Raw genomic sequence first — 16,404 nt, 5'->3', positions numbered from 1 at the left:
TGCTTTGATTGCTTTAAATCATAGCACTGAACAAAGTTCTTCAACTCAAATGTAAAAAATTATATCAACGGCACTTACAGTTAAAATATTTCAACGTGAAATAAAGTAAAACCATACTTTACGTTTTAACACATAAAGGGAAAAGAAGAAATAGTTAATTAGAACATTTGTTTTAGTGCTGTGCAATTAGTGACGGAATAAAAGCTATCACTGATCGAGCATTGGTTTGGGTATATTAGAGTATAATCGGGGCTTTATTCTGGAAATAATTGTGGCAAAACGTTTTGTTTGAACGTGGTATGTGAGTAGCGGAGCTTAAATAAAAGTGCAAGTGAATATATTCCCCCAAACCCATCCCCTTTCCGCCCCCCCCCCCCCCCACGTCCCTTTATTCCAACAACATATGACAATTATGAGTAAAGTTACATCAACGACCCTGACAATTAAATTGTTACATCATAAAATAAATATGAAACAATGTTACATATCGTGATGGGTAAAAAGGAAGGAAGAAATGTTTAAGATGGACACATATTAAACTACATTGTCATTAGCTATCGAACACAAGCTAGGACTGGTCAACCACATGGTAGGGGAAGATTGTAGCGTCTTCTTCTGAAAATACGTGTGAAAAACGTTTGTTATTTTTCTCTTTTAAAAGGAATTATACACAGGTACCATTTGAACTACTCTAGTTTAGGTTTCCTTAAATCACGCCAGATAGGATCAGAGTGTTGGCGTAATTATCTAGATTGCCGTAATTATGCCGTAATTATGATCTAGATTCTTTTCTTTTCCTAAGCTGGAGCTTTGTTTCGGCTGTGCGGTTGCAGATGGACTTGCCGCATAACCGGGTAGGTGTTGTAACCGGGTGACCTTTGTACGCATCTGCAGTCCAGGTGACAAGTTGGGTTACGGCAGACCTGGTCCTTTGTCTCCGTGCAAGTACTAGTGTCTGTCCAGAAACATCCTGTTAAAACCTTTAATTACGACTGTACCGTCTTCTTTGGCACTCCTGACACCAAAGGAGATGAGGTCATCAAGCCCTCTGCATAATTGGCAGTGACTAAAGCTGCAGCTACCTTTCGCAGTTGGCGTGCCCCCGTACATTTAATTTTCAAACATTACTGCTACCATTGTTTTTTCTCCTTATTCTTTATTATGGAATGATAACGTAACGAATGACGAGGTTCTCCAGAGAATCTGCGAGGAACGGGACGTAAGTAAAACGCTGATAAGAAGAAGGGACAGGGTGGCAGGACCTCTTAAGACACCTCGAAATGACTTAAAAGATACTTGAGGGAGCTGACTCTTCCTGGCTATGGTCCCGAGTTGGAGTCTCGGTCTAACATATAGTTTTAATCTGCCAGGAAGTTCATTACAGCGCACACTGCGCTGCAGAGTGAAAATATCATTCTGGTATCTATATATATAATTACGGAAGTACTCATTCTACCAACAAAACTGATACCATCACAAGGACAACTCTAAAAAACCATTGTATTAAAAAATATGCCATGTGTTATCTCAGTACTGGATCTATTTGTTTTATCCATGTCTCAATTTTTTTTATGTATATATAAAAAGAGTGTATGATAAGCCTACTCCTTGTCGGACGCCTTGATTTATAGGTATGTCTTCTAATATAGCATGGTTATTCTTTATTCTAGTTTTAGTGTTTGTATGTAGGCTTTCTCCCACCTTTGTTATTTGTTAAGGATATACTTCCTGGTCTAGTATCAATCATAAGATTTTCCTAGCCACATTGTGTAAGGCATTCTCTGAGTTAATGAATGGGATATGTTTTTGATTACTGAGCTCTCTGTGTCCCTAGTTGATTACGTCGGAAAATTTTTCCAGTACAGGAACTCATTTTTCTGTAACCATATTGTTCTTACGATGATAGATTTTATGCAATAATTTTTAGACCTCGATTTATTATCTTGGCTTGTAGCTTGTATGGTGTGTCCGCTTAAGTTGTACGACGGTAATCGTGGCTTTCATTCGGTTCACGATTTTTAAAGACTAATATGGCATCTGCTAGGGCCTATGATTTCGGAATTTGATGTCTTTCGCAAGACATATTATGTGAAAATGGAGAAGCCTAACCCACAAAGATAATTAGCTCTGCGATTGAGGCGTCTGATTCTGTTGATTTTCAGTTTTTTGTTTTACTGAGGATTTCACTTAGTAGCGGCTCTTTAAGAGAGCGACATCCTTTGGTTTATCCTTTTCAACTAACATTCGTCTAATGGTTGCTTTCAATAATATGCTAAACATTTTCCTTCTGGTATTGTATTTAGGTTTACTGTCTTTTTCTCTGTTTTATTTGAAGTTACCATATTGTAATCTGTAGAATGTCTTCCGTGGACACTGTGTCCATTTGAGCTCAAAAATTGATTCCATGATTCGTCATTTGTTTTATTGACAATTCTCTTAACTTTAATTCCCTGCGGTTGTTATTCTTGTTCCTCAGCGTCTGTTTTCATCCGTAAATGCAGTATAACAAGTGGACACAGCTAAACGTTTTGTGAAGATTACGTATGGCGCACTATTTAGTGTACTCGTATTTGCTATTCATGTTTACTCCTGCTCGTTTGTAAATACCGTGTCCTGTTACGTTGCTGTGGATTGGAAACACGTTTCACTGCACAAAATTAAGTCTCTGGTGCAGTTCCTACGTCCTATTGTCATTTGTGTAGCGTCTGCCGTTGATTTAACATCCGCGAACTTTGAATCTGTTACGTTTGTATCAATTCTCTCTCTCTCTCTCTCTCTCTCTCTCTCTCTCTCTCTCTCTCTCTCTCTCTGTGTGTGTGTGTGTGTGTGTGTGTGTGTGTGAGTGAGTGTGTGTGTGTGTGTGTGTGTGTGTGTGTGTGTGTTGGATGTAGAACGCCCACACAGCAGAAAATACACATGGCACAGAAGTTGAAGAGACCAGAAACAAAAAGCAGACACGGCCAACCCTGACATTTGGCAACAAAATATCGCATAGAATAGGAGAAATCATGAGGAAGCAAGGTATGATTGTGTCTTATGAAACAAACAACACTTTGGAGAAAAAAATAATTAATAATACGTCTCACCACTACAGATAAATTTAACAGAGATGGTGTACTCCAGCTAACCTGTAATAACCGTAATTCGGAATACATAGGACAGACATGTAGAAATTTCAGGGTAATATATTCAGAAAATTTAAGACTACTGAAAAGTGTCAATACACAATCCACGTTTGCAGACCATCTCGTCGAAACGACCTCCACACCAGTGATATAGAAACAGACTTCCAAATCCTGAAACACAGCAACTATCTGTACCAAAATTTAGCAACAAACGAAAATTACGACATCCAGAAAGCTATCACACAGGACAAAAATGTTATCAATGACCAAACAGTAATATGTAACAAAACATTGTTAAACACTCGAAATGAATTAACGAAAAACACACACACAGAATGGAAATCAGCGTAACAGACTCAAAATTCACAGATGACAACCCAAAACTAAGCACCAAACAAATTATTGTAATAACTGCACCAAAGACGTAAATTTGTGCAGTTAAATTCGTGTCCAATCCATAGCAACTTTTCTGGGTTCCTTACAACATTAAACGTTCGCAAGTCGAAATAATGGGTATTGCACACTTGCTATGGGTTGGAGCGACGTGCAGAGTTTCTTTTCCTGCAGATATTCCCACACGAATAATTAACTACCACTGAGATCTGTCGCCACGGTACATGAAGTTTATCGTCCTCACTTCGCAGAAAGCAAAGCGATCAACGCTCTCGCATATCTCCACAGACTTGTGTGGTCTACCATGAAACGAGACAGAAGAGCCCTTAGGTCTCGAAATGCTTTTATATAATGGGGATGTCTCCATCGTGTCGCATCTGCATCGCCAAGTATGGCTTCAGCCGATCACCGTCTCACTAGAGGTGAATGCATTTTTATTTTTGTTGCTGGGTCGCAACCTAGCTCTGTTAATGACATGCAGCCACTTACCCTCGGTCCCCGCCTTGTTTACGTTAAAAGGAATAAAGTATTGTTATGTTCTTATCCCTTTCTGCGCTGAATCTCGCCGTTCCCTTGCTAAAAGAGAGTATTACGATATCATTAACCACCTGCTCGGTTTGTCTCCAAATTGCAGTTCACTTTAACTTTTTAGTTCATACCAGTCCATATATAGGTAGATATTGTTTTGTTAGTTTTTGGTATAAGAGATTAACTGCAATTGCGTTTTGATGATATAATATCATTATTATTTTCTGAGGATCTCATACTGTATCGTCCTGTCGTTATGGATAAGGCTCATGTGATATCCGTAAAATTCGGACGCCTTACAAGCTCTTGCAGTCTTTGGAATTCTTTGGATGATGTTTTCTACCAACATGAACAGTCGTTTTCTTGCCACTTCCCACACTGATGTTATAAATTACGATGAAATGTAATCTATCCCTTCTGACTTGTTTGATCTTAAGTCCTCCTAAGCCCTTTTAAATCCTGGTTATAATACTGGATCCCTGTCTCTTGTTCTATCACATCAGACATATCTTCCCCCTCATAGATGCTTTAAATTTATTCTTTCCACCTATCCACAAACTCCTCAGCATTTGACAGTGGAACTCCAATTGCACTCTTGATGTTATCAACCTTGCTTTAAATGTCACCAAAGGTTGTTTTGACTTTTGCTGTTAGGAGTCTGTCGAAAGGGCAATCATTTCTTTTTAGATGTCTTCACATTTTTCACGCAGTCATTTCGTCTTACCATCCCTGCACTTTCTGCTTATTTCATTCCTAGGCGACCTGTATTTCTGTATTCCTGAGTTTCCCGGAACATATTTGTACTTCCTCTTTTCATCGATCAATTGAAGTATTTCTTCTGCCACCGATGGTTTCTTGGCAGTTACCTTCTTTGTACCTATGTTTTCCTTCCCAACTTCTGTGATGGCCCCTCTTAGATATGTCCATTCCTCTTCAACTGTACTGCGTAGTGAGCTATTCCTTATTGCTGTTTCTATAGCCTTAGAGAACTTCAACTGTTATCTTCATTGCTTAGTGCTTCCATATCCCACTTCTTTATGTATTGATTCTTACTGACTAATGTCTTAAACTTCAGCCTACTCATCATCACTACTGTTTTGTGATCTGAATCTGTTTGCTCCTGGATATGATTTACAATCCAGTATCTGAAGTCAGAATCTCTGTCTGACCATGATGTAAACTAACAGAAATCTTCGTCTGCCACCTGGCCTTTTCCAAGTATACCTCCTCCTCTTGTGATTCTCCAAACAGCGTATTTACTATTACTAGCTGAAACGTGTCAAAGAATTCTCCCATTCCTTGTTCAAAGCCCATAATCTTCTGTAACCTGTTCTTCGATTCCTTCCCCTACAACTTCATTCCAGTCTCCCATGGCTATTAGATTTCGTATCCCTTTAGATATTGTACTAAGCTTTCAATATCCTCATACACTTTCTCTATCACTTCGTCTTCAACTTGGGACATCGTCATATGTAACGGAAACATCGTTGTCGGTGTTGGTTTGCTGTTATTCTCACAAGAACAACCCTATCACTGAACTGTTCACAGTAGCACACTCTCTGCCCTACGTTCCAGTTCATAACGAATCCTACTCCAGTTATTCCATTTCATGCTGCTGTTGATATTAGCCTATACTCACCTGACCAGGATTCCTTGTCTTATTTCCACTTCACTTCAGTGACCTTTATTATATCTAGATTGAGCCTTTTCAATTCCCTTTTCCGAGTTTCTAGTTTCCCTCCCACTTTCAAGCTTCTGACATTCCACTCCCCGACATGTAGAACGTTATCCATCCTTTAACTATTCAATCTTTTTCTCATGGTCACCTCCCCCTTGACAGTCCCCTCCTGGAGATCCGAATGGGGGAGTATTCCGGAATCTTTCCCCAATGGAGAGATCATCATGATACTCCTTCAATTAAAGGCCACATGTCATGTGGATACACGTTACATTGTTTCCACTGCCTTCTACATCCTCATGCCGTTGATCATTGCTGATTCTTCCGCCTTTAGGGGTGGTTTCCCATCACAAGAGAGTGCCATCGACCTCTACCCGCTCCTGTCCCCTCTTTGACAAGGCCTTTGGCAGAATGAAGGGTGACACCTTTGCCGGAAGTCTTCAGCCGCTCGTGCTCATTATTAACAAAAATTTGAGCAGGGGCGGGATTCGATCCCGGGACCGAAAACGCTTCGATTCTGGATCAAAGACACTACCCCAATTTTTTTTAATTGCTCTTATTTTGTTCGTTGCATTTGTTCGGTACGGATGCCCCATGACACCCGTTCAAGTTCGGTGTTGAGCCGTTGACTCAGTTGTTTTTATTACAGAGGGCAACTAAACCTCTGACCGAACACGCTGAGCTACCGTGCCGGCTACCCCTACAATAAGGGTAATCCCTTCAATAAATCTTACAACTGAAATTGGGACTCATCTGACCAGGTCATGGTTTTCCATTCTTCTGGAATCCAACAGATATGGTCACGAGCATAGGAAAGGCGATGCATCTGGTGCCATGGCGTTAGCAAAGGCACTCGAGTCGGTCGCCTACTGCGATAGCCCATTAACGCCAAATTTCGCCACACTACCGTAACGGATACATCCATCGTACATTCCACATTCACTTCTGCTATTATCACTATCAGTTTTGCTTTTTCGTAGCACTGACAAAGCATACGCTACTTCTCTCAGTCGTTTAGTGAAAGCCATTGGCCATTACCTTGTTCATGCACAGAGGCAATATCTGAAATTTGGTATTTTCGTCACACTCTTGAAACTGTGGATCTACGAATATTCAATTCCCTAACGATTTCAGAAATGAAATGCCCCATGAGTCTAGTTCCATATAGCATTCTGCTTCGTGTGGCAGTAAACAATCAGAAACTTTTTCAAATGAGTCAACTGAGTCCAGATGACAGCTTCGCCAAAGCATTGAAATTTATATGTCGTGCACGAGTTACAAAAACCACCTGTATATGCGCATTTCAGTATCCCACGACTTTTGTCACTTCAGTGTATAGACTGCTATTGTTTTCACCCGAGCGGTTCAAGGCACTTCAGTCTGGAACTGCGCTGCTGCTACGGTCTCTGGTTCGAATCCTGCCTTGGGCATGGATGTGTGTGATGTCCTTAGGTTAGTTAGGTTTAAGTTATTTTTTCCTTTTAGGGGACTGATGTCGTCAGATGTTAAGTCCCATAGTTCTTAGAGCCATTTTGATATTGTTTTAACCCACAGTGTTTTAGCGTCCCAGTTAAAATCTGTCACAAGCACTGCCAGCTGTCAGGGATTTCCTTAGGTTGTCTCAACTATAGGAGTGTCTTAGAAGCAAAGAACAAGTATATGCATTACACAGTATTTTTTCTTGCGTGTTAGTGTTTGACATCACTTCTCGCACTGTCTGTGGTACACTGTTGTGTTCGTTCAGGTGCACTTAGTGGGAAATGTGGATACTGTCTGCAACATGTGTTGCAGGTAGTTAGTTCAAATGTTCAAATGTGTGTGAAATCTTATGGGACTTAACTGCTAAGGTCATCAGTCCCTAAGTCCCTAAGCTTAACCTAAATTATCCTAAGGACAAACACACACACCCATGCCAGAGGGAAGACTCGAACCTTCGGCGGGACCAGCCGCACAGTCCATGACTGTAGCGTCCTAAACCGCTCGGCTAATCCCGCGCGGAGCAGGTAGTTAGCAGGTGATGTGGCACCCCTGCTGCTTGTGCGGACCTTCTGGTACTTGGGCATTACCTTTACCCCACCATCTCACGCACAGCGACAACGAATTTCCATCACTTGTTCCACGTCATCCGCAATGACGTCCGCCAGAAACTCCTCCACCGCCAGGACGCACTTCAACGCGTCGAGTTTCTTAAACGTTATGTGGCATCAAAATTGGTCCACATCTCGTAAGATCTTCCTCTGCCGGCGGCGATTCGGCGCAACCTTCAGGCGGCCTTTGGCTGTTGTCTTAAGGCGGATCCCATGTTCAAAGTCCGTTATGAGACCCTTACTGTGCCCCCTTGTGAAGGTGGCCTCGGGCTCGTCCATGTCCAAATACGAGCTCCAGCCTTGTATATGAGTACCATGATAAGACAGTGGACTGGACGGGCCCCATCTCTAATATGCATCTTACTTGAGGTTCTCCTGCCTGCTTCCACCTCACCACCCGTCTCTGTCAGCCTAATCATGACTCATTTGTCCCACATTTCAACCTATTTCGTCGACTGCAGTTACATACATACCAGTCTGCCAGATACGCGCCCATCCAGGACTAAGGATTTTTACCGCCCTCTGTTGTCCATTGTTCTCCAAAATGTGATGGAGAGCAAACATCCCTCCATTCAGTGGCCCATAGTGCGGACTACCATTCACCAGCCCTTCCTTTATACAGACGTCTGGGCACTGTGGTATTACATCGGCAACAGGAAATTTGCCATGTAACAGCGACTGCACAACATTGGCCTGTCCGACTCCCCTCTTTGTCTCCGTTGCCAGCAACTGATCACTGATAATCACCGTATGACACGCGCCTTTTCGCAAGATGTCTGGCGTTTCATGCAGCAAATCATTGCCTGCTATCTCCGACTGCCACTAAACACAATAGAATGTCAAATGTTTCTATCCCCAGAAGACAAACATTTGCCAGCCGCCAAATATCATGGAACTACGTGGGTCAAAGGGTGGGCGGTCGCTTATCTCTCTCATGAGAGACCCAAATCCCGCCTCAACTTCTGGACCTATTTACGAACAGTACGTGCAGCTCTTGAAAACACGCCACGTTACCGAACATTATTTGCTAACTTTCTTCGAGGGGTCTTTATTAGACCTCCACTAAGTTAAGGGGAGGGGTGGTGGTGCCTGGAGCAGAGGGCACCCACCATTGCCCCCCCTCCCGTCGGTATCTGAGTTTAAGCCGCTTATGATTCTACCCCTGACCTCCGCGGATGGGAGTGTTCGTCGCAGATTGCGCGGATTTTATTTCTTTTTACTTTCCCTTTTTCTTTTCTATTCTTTACCAAGCGTATACAATTTTTCTCTGTCACTGTTGTATGTTCCACATAATAATAGTGAATACTACAAAAACTGAGTGGAAATAACTAAAGAACAACGACTTCCCCTTCTGTTGATTCCTGCGTGACCCACTGCCCTATGTTCCCTGGGCACGATGGTGGTGAGGGGACACTGTAGCCAGGCCTCGGTTTTCGACCCCTGCATACTTTGCCCCCTGAGCACCACTGGTCCACTATCCCTTTAAAAAAGAAAGAAAAGGTAGCGTATTTGATTGTAAATGAGAACGTTAAGTGTCACAGGTTCGCTCTCAGGCAGTATTTAAATTTTTAATAAAAATATGCAGCAATGGCATCGAAAGCTTCTGATATAAGAAGTCACCCTCACTCTGTCAACGGCCTTATCAAAGATGGCGGAGGGAATGACAGAAATTCAGGCAACTAGGGCTCTATGTAAGGAGACTGCCCCAAATGGTGGAAGAATCAGCAATGGTCAACGGCATGAGGATGCAGCAGACAATGAAGACCGCATAATCGGTATCCACAGGACATGTGGCACGTAACTGAGAAAGTGTCATAATAAGCTCTGCACTGGCGAAAGATTCCCCGTTTTTGTTCACCGGGAGGGGACTTCCATGAGAAGAAAATTGAATAAGCAGCGACGGGTTATCATTCTACTACTAGGAGAATGGAATGTCAGAAGTTTGAACTTTGTAGTAAAGAAGCTAGAAAAACAGAAAACGAAAGTGCAGAAGCTCTGTCTAAATGTATGGGGGGGGGGGGCATTGAACTGAAATCTAATGAAGACATGAACTCCTGTCAGACGAATGTATTGTAATTTCAACAACACCAGAAACTGGCATAAAGGGAGTAACATTTGTCGTGAATTGGATAGTAGGGCAGAGAGTGGGCTTCGGTGAACAGTTCAGTCTCTCAGGTATACATTCCTACATCGCAATCAAAAGTGGAGAAGTAGAGAAGGAATGTGAGAATGATGTGCAAATGGAAACGAATATTTAAAGATCAGGGGGTACTGGAATTACGTTGAAGGAGAAAGTCTAGAAGAAAGGCTAACGTGAGAGTATGGGCTAGGCAGTGGGAATGAAGAGAGACTATAGACTAAATCCTGCAACAAATTTCAGGTGATAGTAACGAGTCCTCTGTTCAAAAACCAGAAGAGGTGGAGATATACTTGGTAAATGCCTGGAGATTCCAGTTGTATTATATCATGGTCAGACAGATATCCAAACAAAGTATTTTACCGTAAGGTGTACCCAGGAGAAGATGTATATTTAGATATTAATTTATTAATAACGTAGACTAGACGGCAGTTTAAGAGAATCGTACAGAAGAATCAGTGTGGAATAAAGTGAGCTCTGGAGTAGTGGTGAATGATGGGATGCGTTTAATGTTCGTTAAAGATGTGGATACTGCGATAACGAATATCACAGTGGGCAGTTAAGTCGGACATCTCTAAAAATGGCAGTCACACACAGTGGACACCCCGGCACTCTGAAGAGGCTTTGAAACAAAAGAAACACTTCAATAGATTGACGAAAGGAGGATGTGCAAATATATTCAGAGAAAGACAAGAATCCAAAAATTTATATTCCTTAGGAATGAAGTAAATAAGAAGCGAATGTGTGGTGTGCGTACTGTAAGACCTTCGGTACACACACCATCAGATTATTTGAGCTGTCGCTCTAACGAAGTAGGCGAGTGTCAGCCATACGTCTCGTGGTTTTATGGTGGCGTGTTTATATTCTGCCGTTAGATCAGACGATATAAATGCCACTTGCACGCTTAGAGTAGCAGATTGACGGTGACACACTTTAAACAGAACTTGATTAATTTTCACACACATTTATTAAAATAACAAGCAAATAAATAACAACTTAACCAGTGTTCTAGATGCTATTTACAACTGACAATCTGAAGTTTCTTTGGTCTTGGTACGTTAATCTCATTCTCACATATCTCTGATACTTGACAAAGTGTCTATACATTTTTCTATGTACAGGAAAATAATAATCTTATTATGCGCAGACTGAAACTTGACTACAGACTAATGCAGACTGACTAATTGGAGGTCTGTACACTCGTTATAATACCTCGAGCGTTCAGGTATCACTGCGCGAGCGTGATCCACGAAGAGAAAAAGGTTCTCCTTTAGCAGCAACCTCATTGGCTGCGTTACATATTAATACGCGGATCGGCGGGAGCAGAATGTGGTCTGTCTTTAAGGCAGCGCCATAGAGCGGAGACGCACGAGCGCTGCGCCTGCGCTGTTGTGCTTAGCGGGGCGCGCTCTAGTGGGAAAGTTGTGTACGCGCTGACTACGCGGAACTATGTACACAACATAATGCCAATCGAGGCCAGATGAGGCCTCTTTGAGGTGGCGGAATTGCCTGATGACTTGACAGAGGAAGAAACTGGAGGCGATAAGAGAGGCAGGGGATCCAAAATTAGTCAGAATATAAAAGAGATTGGGAACTCTTGAGTCCAAATGAAGCGGAAAGGATAGATAATACAACAGAATTTCTCTAATCGTTTTGGGAAATGACGACTAAACAACTATTCACGTTGATGCAGAATGTATGAAACCTGACACGTAAAATCAGGATTTCCGAAAAATATCATCCACACAATTCCGAAGACTGAAAGGGTGGAGAGGTGCGAAATATATGGCAAAATCATCTTAAAATCTCACGCATCGAAGGTGCTGGGAGGAATAATATATGGAAGAATGAAAACAAATTGAGGATATTTTACATGACGATCAGTTTAGCACTACGAAAGGTAACAGCTCTGGAGAGGCAGTTCTGACGTTACGTAAGGTAACTGAAGGAAAGCTGAAGGAAAGTCAAGATACGCTCTTAGCATTTTTTGATGGTTCAAAAATGGTTCAAATGGCTCCGAGCACTATGCGACTTAACATCGGTGGTCATCAGTCGCCTAGAACGTAGAACAACTTAAACCTAACTAAGCTACGGACATCACACACATCCATGCCCGAGGCAGGATTCGCACCTGCGGCCGTAGCAGTCGCGCGGTTCCGGACTGAACGCCTAGAACCGCGAGACCTCCGCGGCCGGCATTTTTTGATGTGTAGCGCTCGCGACCAGGAGGTCTGTGCAGTGTAGTGCGCGAGTGTTTCACGCGTGTGTCGTGTCGCAAGTGTTAGATTTCTCGCTGTCATATTGGTTGTTCGCCGGCAGCCAAGGATGCTGTGTTTCGTACTATTTGGTCTTAGTATTTCGCAGTCCATATATTCATATTTACTTTATGTTCCGCCATCAGTGTCATTGCACATTGCTCTTAGTATCCAGATAACAAGAGCCTTATTCAATTCCTCATGAGTCTTGTCTTGGAGTACACAACATCTAAAAAACGTTCTGTATTACATGACCTATGGCTGAGTAAAGTCCAAGTCATCCCAGCATAGGAGACATGGTTTACACGTTATTTATAGTAAACTAAACAGACACGGTCTGATGAGCCGGTACTCAGCTCTATGGCTAATTTGGTGACATTAATGCGATATATACCTGCCTGACGCACTAATTATAGGAAACACTATTTCAGGATGACGGAAAATCGGACATGATCAACCTTACTGTGTTCAGACTCGCCGTATTATCTCCTTTCTGGCCTCATACCCCGGCGCATTGGTCTGCTCAGGTTGAAGCTTGTTCCTTTTAATCTGGAATAACCGCTGGTGCTGCATTGTTCTCACTGGTCATGTTCCAATTCAACCATCAGTATGCACGCGATGTGCAAAAGGTAGTTTGGCGCTGCCAGGAAGTAAATCCTAAGACCGGTCGCAGACGTAGGTTATGCGTCGAGCATCAGCCTCGCAAGAAGAACGCCTCCGCCAAGTTCTGACGACGGAGGCCATCGGCGACCGTAAACCGTCTCACGCACTTGTGGCACCTGCATAGTAAGACAGAAACTGATATCGCACCGGACGGCTTGCTGAAAGCCATATGGAGCAATCAGTTGCCGCCTTCCTTCGGAGCAGTAATTGTGTCGGTCAGAAATGTCTTATGACGTTGTGGGAGAGCTGGCAAAGAGTAGGACGCTGCCTCACTTGTATCTATCAGAGTAGCAACTCCGCGGCGCCCGAGAACATCTGCCACAGTACCGCGAGCCGACTACGAAGCACTGACGGCAGAGGTAGACATGTTGACACAGCAAATCAGCCAATTAAGGAATGACGTTATGGATATTAGTCCAAAAAAATTGATGTTTCGAAAATAGTGTTTTCTTGATCTACACATCTTAATCTATGTTGTGAGTGAATTTCATCGTGATAGCAGCTTTAGAAATGTCTTTAAATTGTTACAGTCATTAACTGTGCACTGGCGGCCTCTACCACCCTTTCCGACATTTGGAAAACTGCTTGCTTTAGGGGAATTTTTGTCAATGTGAAAGCTATTTTCTTTCCATATATTTGTCTGACATTTACAGGGTGTTACAGAAAGGTACGGCCAAACTTTTAGGAAACATTCCTCACACAAGAAGAAAGAAAATATGCTATGTGGACATGTTAGAGCTCATTTTATTACTTCTCTTCAAATCACATTAATCATGGAATGGAAACACAGCAACAGAATGCACCAGCGTGACTTCACTTCGTTACAGCAAATGTTCAAAATGTCCTCCGTTAGCGACGATACATGCTTCCACCCTCCGTCGCATGGTATCCCTGATGCGCTGATGCAGCCCTGGAGAATGGCGTATTGTATCACAGCCGTCCACAATACGAGCTCGAAGAGTCTCTACATTTGGTACCGGGGTTGCGTAGACTAGAGCTTCGAAATGCCCCCACAAATGAAAGTCAAGAGAGTTGAGCTCAGGAGAGCGTGGAGGCCATGGAATTGGTCCGCCTCTACCAATCCATCGGTCACCTAATCTGTTGCTGAGAAGTGTACGAAACACTTCGACTGAAATGTGCAGGAGCTCCATCGTGCATGAACCACATGTTGTGTCGTACTTGTAAAGGCACATGTTCTAGCAGAACAGGTAGAGTATCCCGTATGAAATCATGATAACATGCTCCATTGAGCGTAGGTGGAAGAACATGGGGCCCAATCAAGACATCACCAACAATGCCAGCGCAAACGTTCACAGAACATATGTGTTGATTACGTAATTTCACAACTGCATGAGGATTCTCGTCAGCCCACACATGTTGATTGTGAAAATTTATAATTTGATCAGGCTGGAATGAAGCCTCATCCGTAAAGAGAGCATTTGCACTGAAATGAGGATTGACACAGTGTTGGATGAACCATTCGCAGAAGGAGGCTAATCAGGTTCTGATAGTGCCTGCCCACGCTGTACATGGTACGGAAACAACTGGTTCTCGCGTAGCACTCTCCATACAGTGTCGTGGTCAACGTTATCTTGTACAGCAGGAACTTCTCTGACGCTGACATTAGGGTTATCGTCAACTGAACGAAGAATTGTTCCGTCCATTGCGGGTGTCCTCGTCGTTCTTGGTCTTCCCCAGTCGCGAGTCATAGGCTGGAATGTTCCATGCTCCCTAAGACGCGGATCAGTTGCTTCGAACATCTTCCTACCGGAACACCTTCGTTCTGGAAATATTTCTCGATACAAACGTATCGCGCCACGGCTATTTCCCCGTGCTAATCCATACATCAAATGGGCATCTGCTAACTCCGCATTTGTAAACATTGCACTGACTGCCAAACCACGTTCGTGATGAACAGTAACCTGTTGGTGCTACGTACGGATGTTCTTGATGCTAGTACTGTAGAGCAACGAAACGCATGTCAATACAAGCACCGAAGTCAACATTGCCTTCCTTCAATTGGGCCATCTGGCGGTGAATCGAGGTAATACAGTACATACTGACGAAACTAAAATGAGCTCTAACATGGGAATTAAACGTTTCCGGACACATCTCCGCCTAACATCTTTTCTTTATTTGTGTGTGTGAGGAATGTTTACTGAAAGTTTGGCAGTACCTTTTTGTAACACCCTATATATCTCTGGCTGATATCTACTTGTTTGACTGAAAAACTTCCTTGCTTGTGGTTTATTTATGTTTTGACAATACTAATCAATGTTAGTAGGTGGAAGGTTGAATTCGCAATGCTCTACGTAAAACTCAAGATTGATGTATAATGGGTAGTGGATAACTGTGTTTAGGAAACAGAGGTTTCATGGAAAGCGGTTTACCAACAAAAAAAAAAAAAAAAAAAAAAACGAAGCAGCTCGAAATGAAGAACATAAGCTCTCAACTTCAATGCATTATACTGGATTCAGACTTACGGATTTAGAAGTTCTCTGCCTGATCATAAAGCTTTCATGTTCATATGTTAACTGTGAAAATACGAACTGCGTTATTTTTGTAGAAGAAAGAAGAGTGGGAATAGCTTGCGATTTTAAATTAATTTGAAATAAGGTGTGGATATGAAATTTCATTTTCCCCCTCCATAAAACTGACACTGGTATATATGAAAGCAAATTTAGGTTGGCGTATGCTCTGAGATGCCTGGGACAGGGCAAGGAATGACATAATTTATTGTGTGGTTTCGTGAACATGCGTCCACCTAGTGCAAGTTTGAAAAATAATAAGGAAATGACTGATGCTGTATGCGATACTGCCAAAGTTCCTATGAAGAAAGCTGTCTAGTAATTGGTGGAAATAAGCCAAAACGAAATAGATCATGGGATAGATATTCATGACAGTGAATCTCCTACAAATGTTACTGACCTGTGTGTGTCTGTAGATGGGACCTGGATGTAATAAGGTCACACATCTCCGTATGGAGTTGTAATTCTTATTGGTATTGACTCAGAAAAAGTTTTTTATCTACAAATTATGTCTAAATACTACCAGCAGTGCGCAGCAAGGAAAATGACCAACAATGAAGACAGTGAGAAACTGTGGCAAGAAAAGTAAGTTGTAGCATGATCTAAAAATGGTTGTGATTCTAGTGTGGAATGGAGGCTGCTGCAGATGTGAGGATGTTTCCCAGATCTGAGGACCAGTATGGTGTTAAATATACTAAATACCTTGGTGATGGGGACTCCTCTTGGTTCAAAGCGGTAATACATAAAAATCTGTGCAATAGAACAAGATAAAAGTTGAAATGTGTTGGCCACAACCAAAAGAGGCTTGGTGGTAAGCCTCGTCGCTAACTGAAGGAGAAGAACGGTGAAGTGCTTGAAGATGGAAAACCACTAGGAGAAAAAGGCATGCTTACTCTGAAAAAAATTAATTCTCTTCAGTTATTTTATGGGAAAGGTGTCAGGAAAACACACATAATTTCGAGGCAATGAGGTGTGCTATGTCCGCAATTTTTTTCCACAAACTATCCACT

The sequence above is a fragment of the Schistocerca gregaria genome, chromosome 3, assembly GCF_023897955.1.
Source record: "Schistocerca gregaria isolate iqSchGreg1 chromosome 3, iqSchGreg1.2, whole genome shotgun sequence".
Classification (NCBI taxonomy): Eukaryota; Metazoa; Arthropoda; class Insecta; order Orthoptera; family Acrididae; genus Schistocerca; species Schistocerca gregaria.
The sequence above is the reverse complement of the archived record's forward strand: the minus strand, read 5'-3'. Positions refer to the sequence as shown.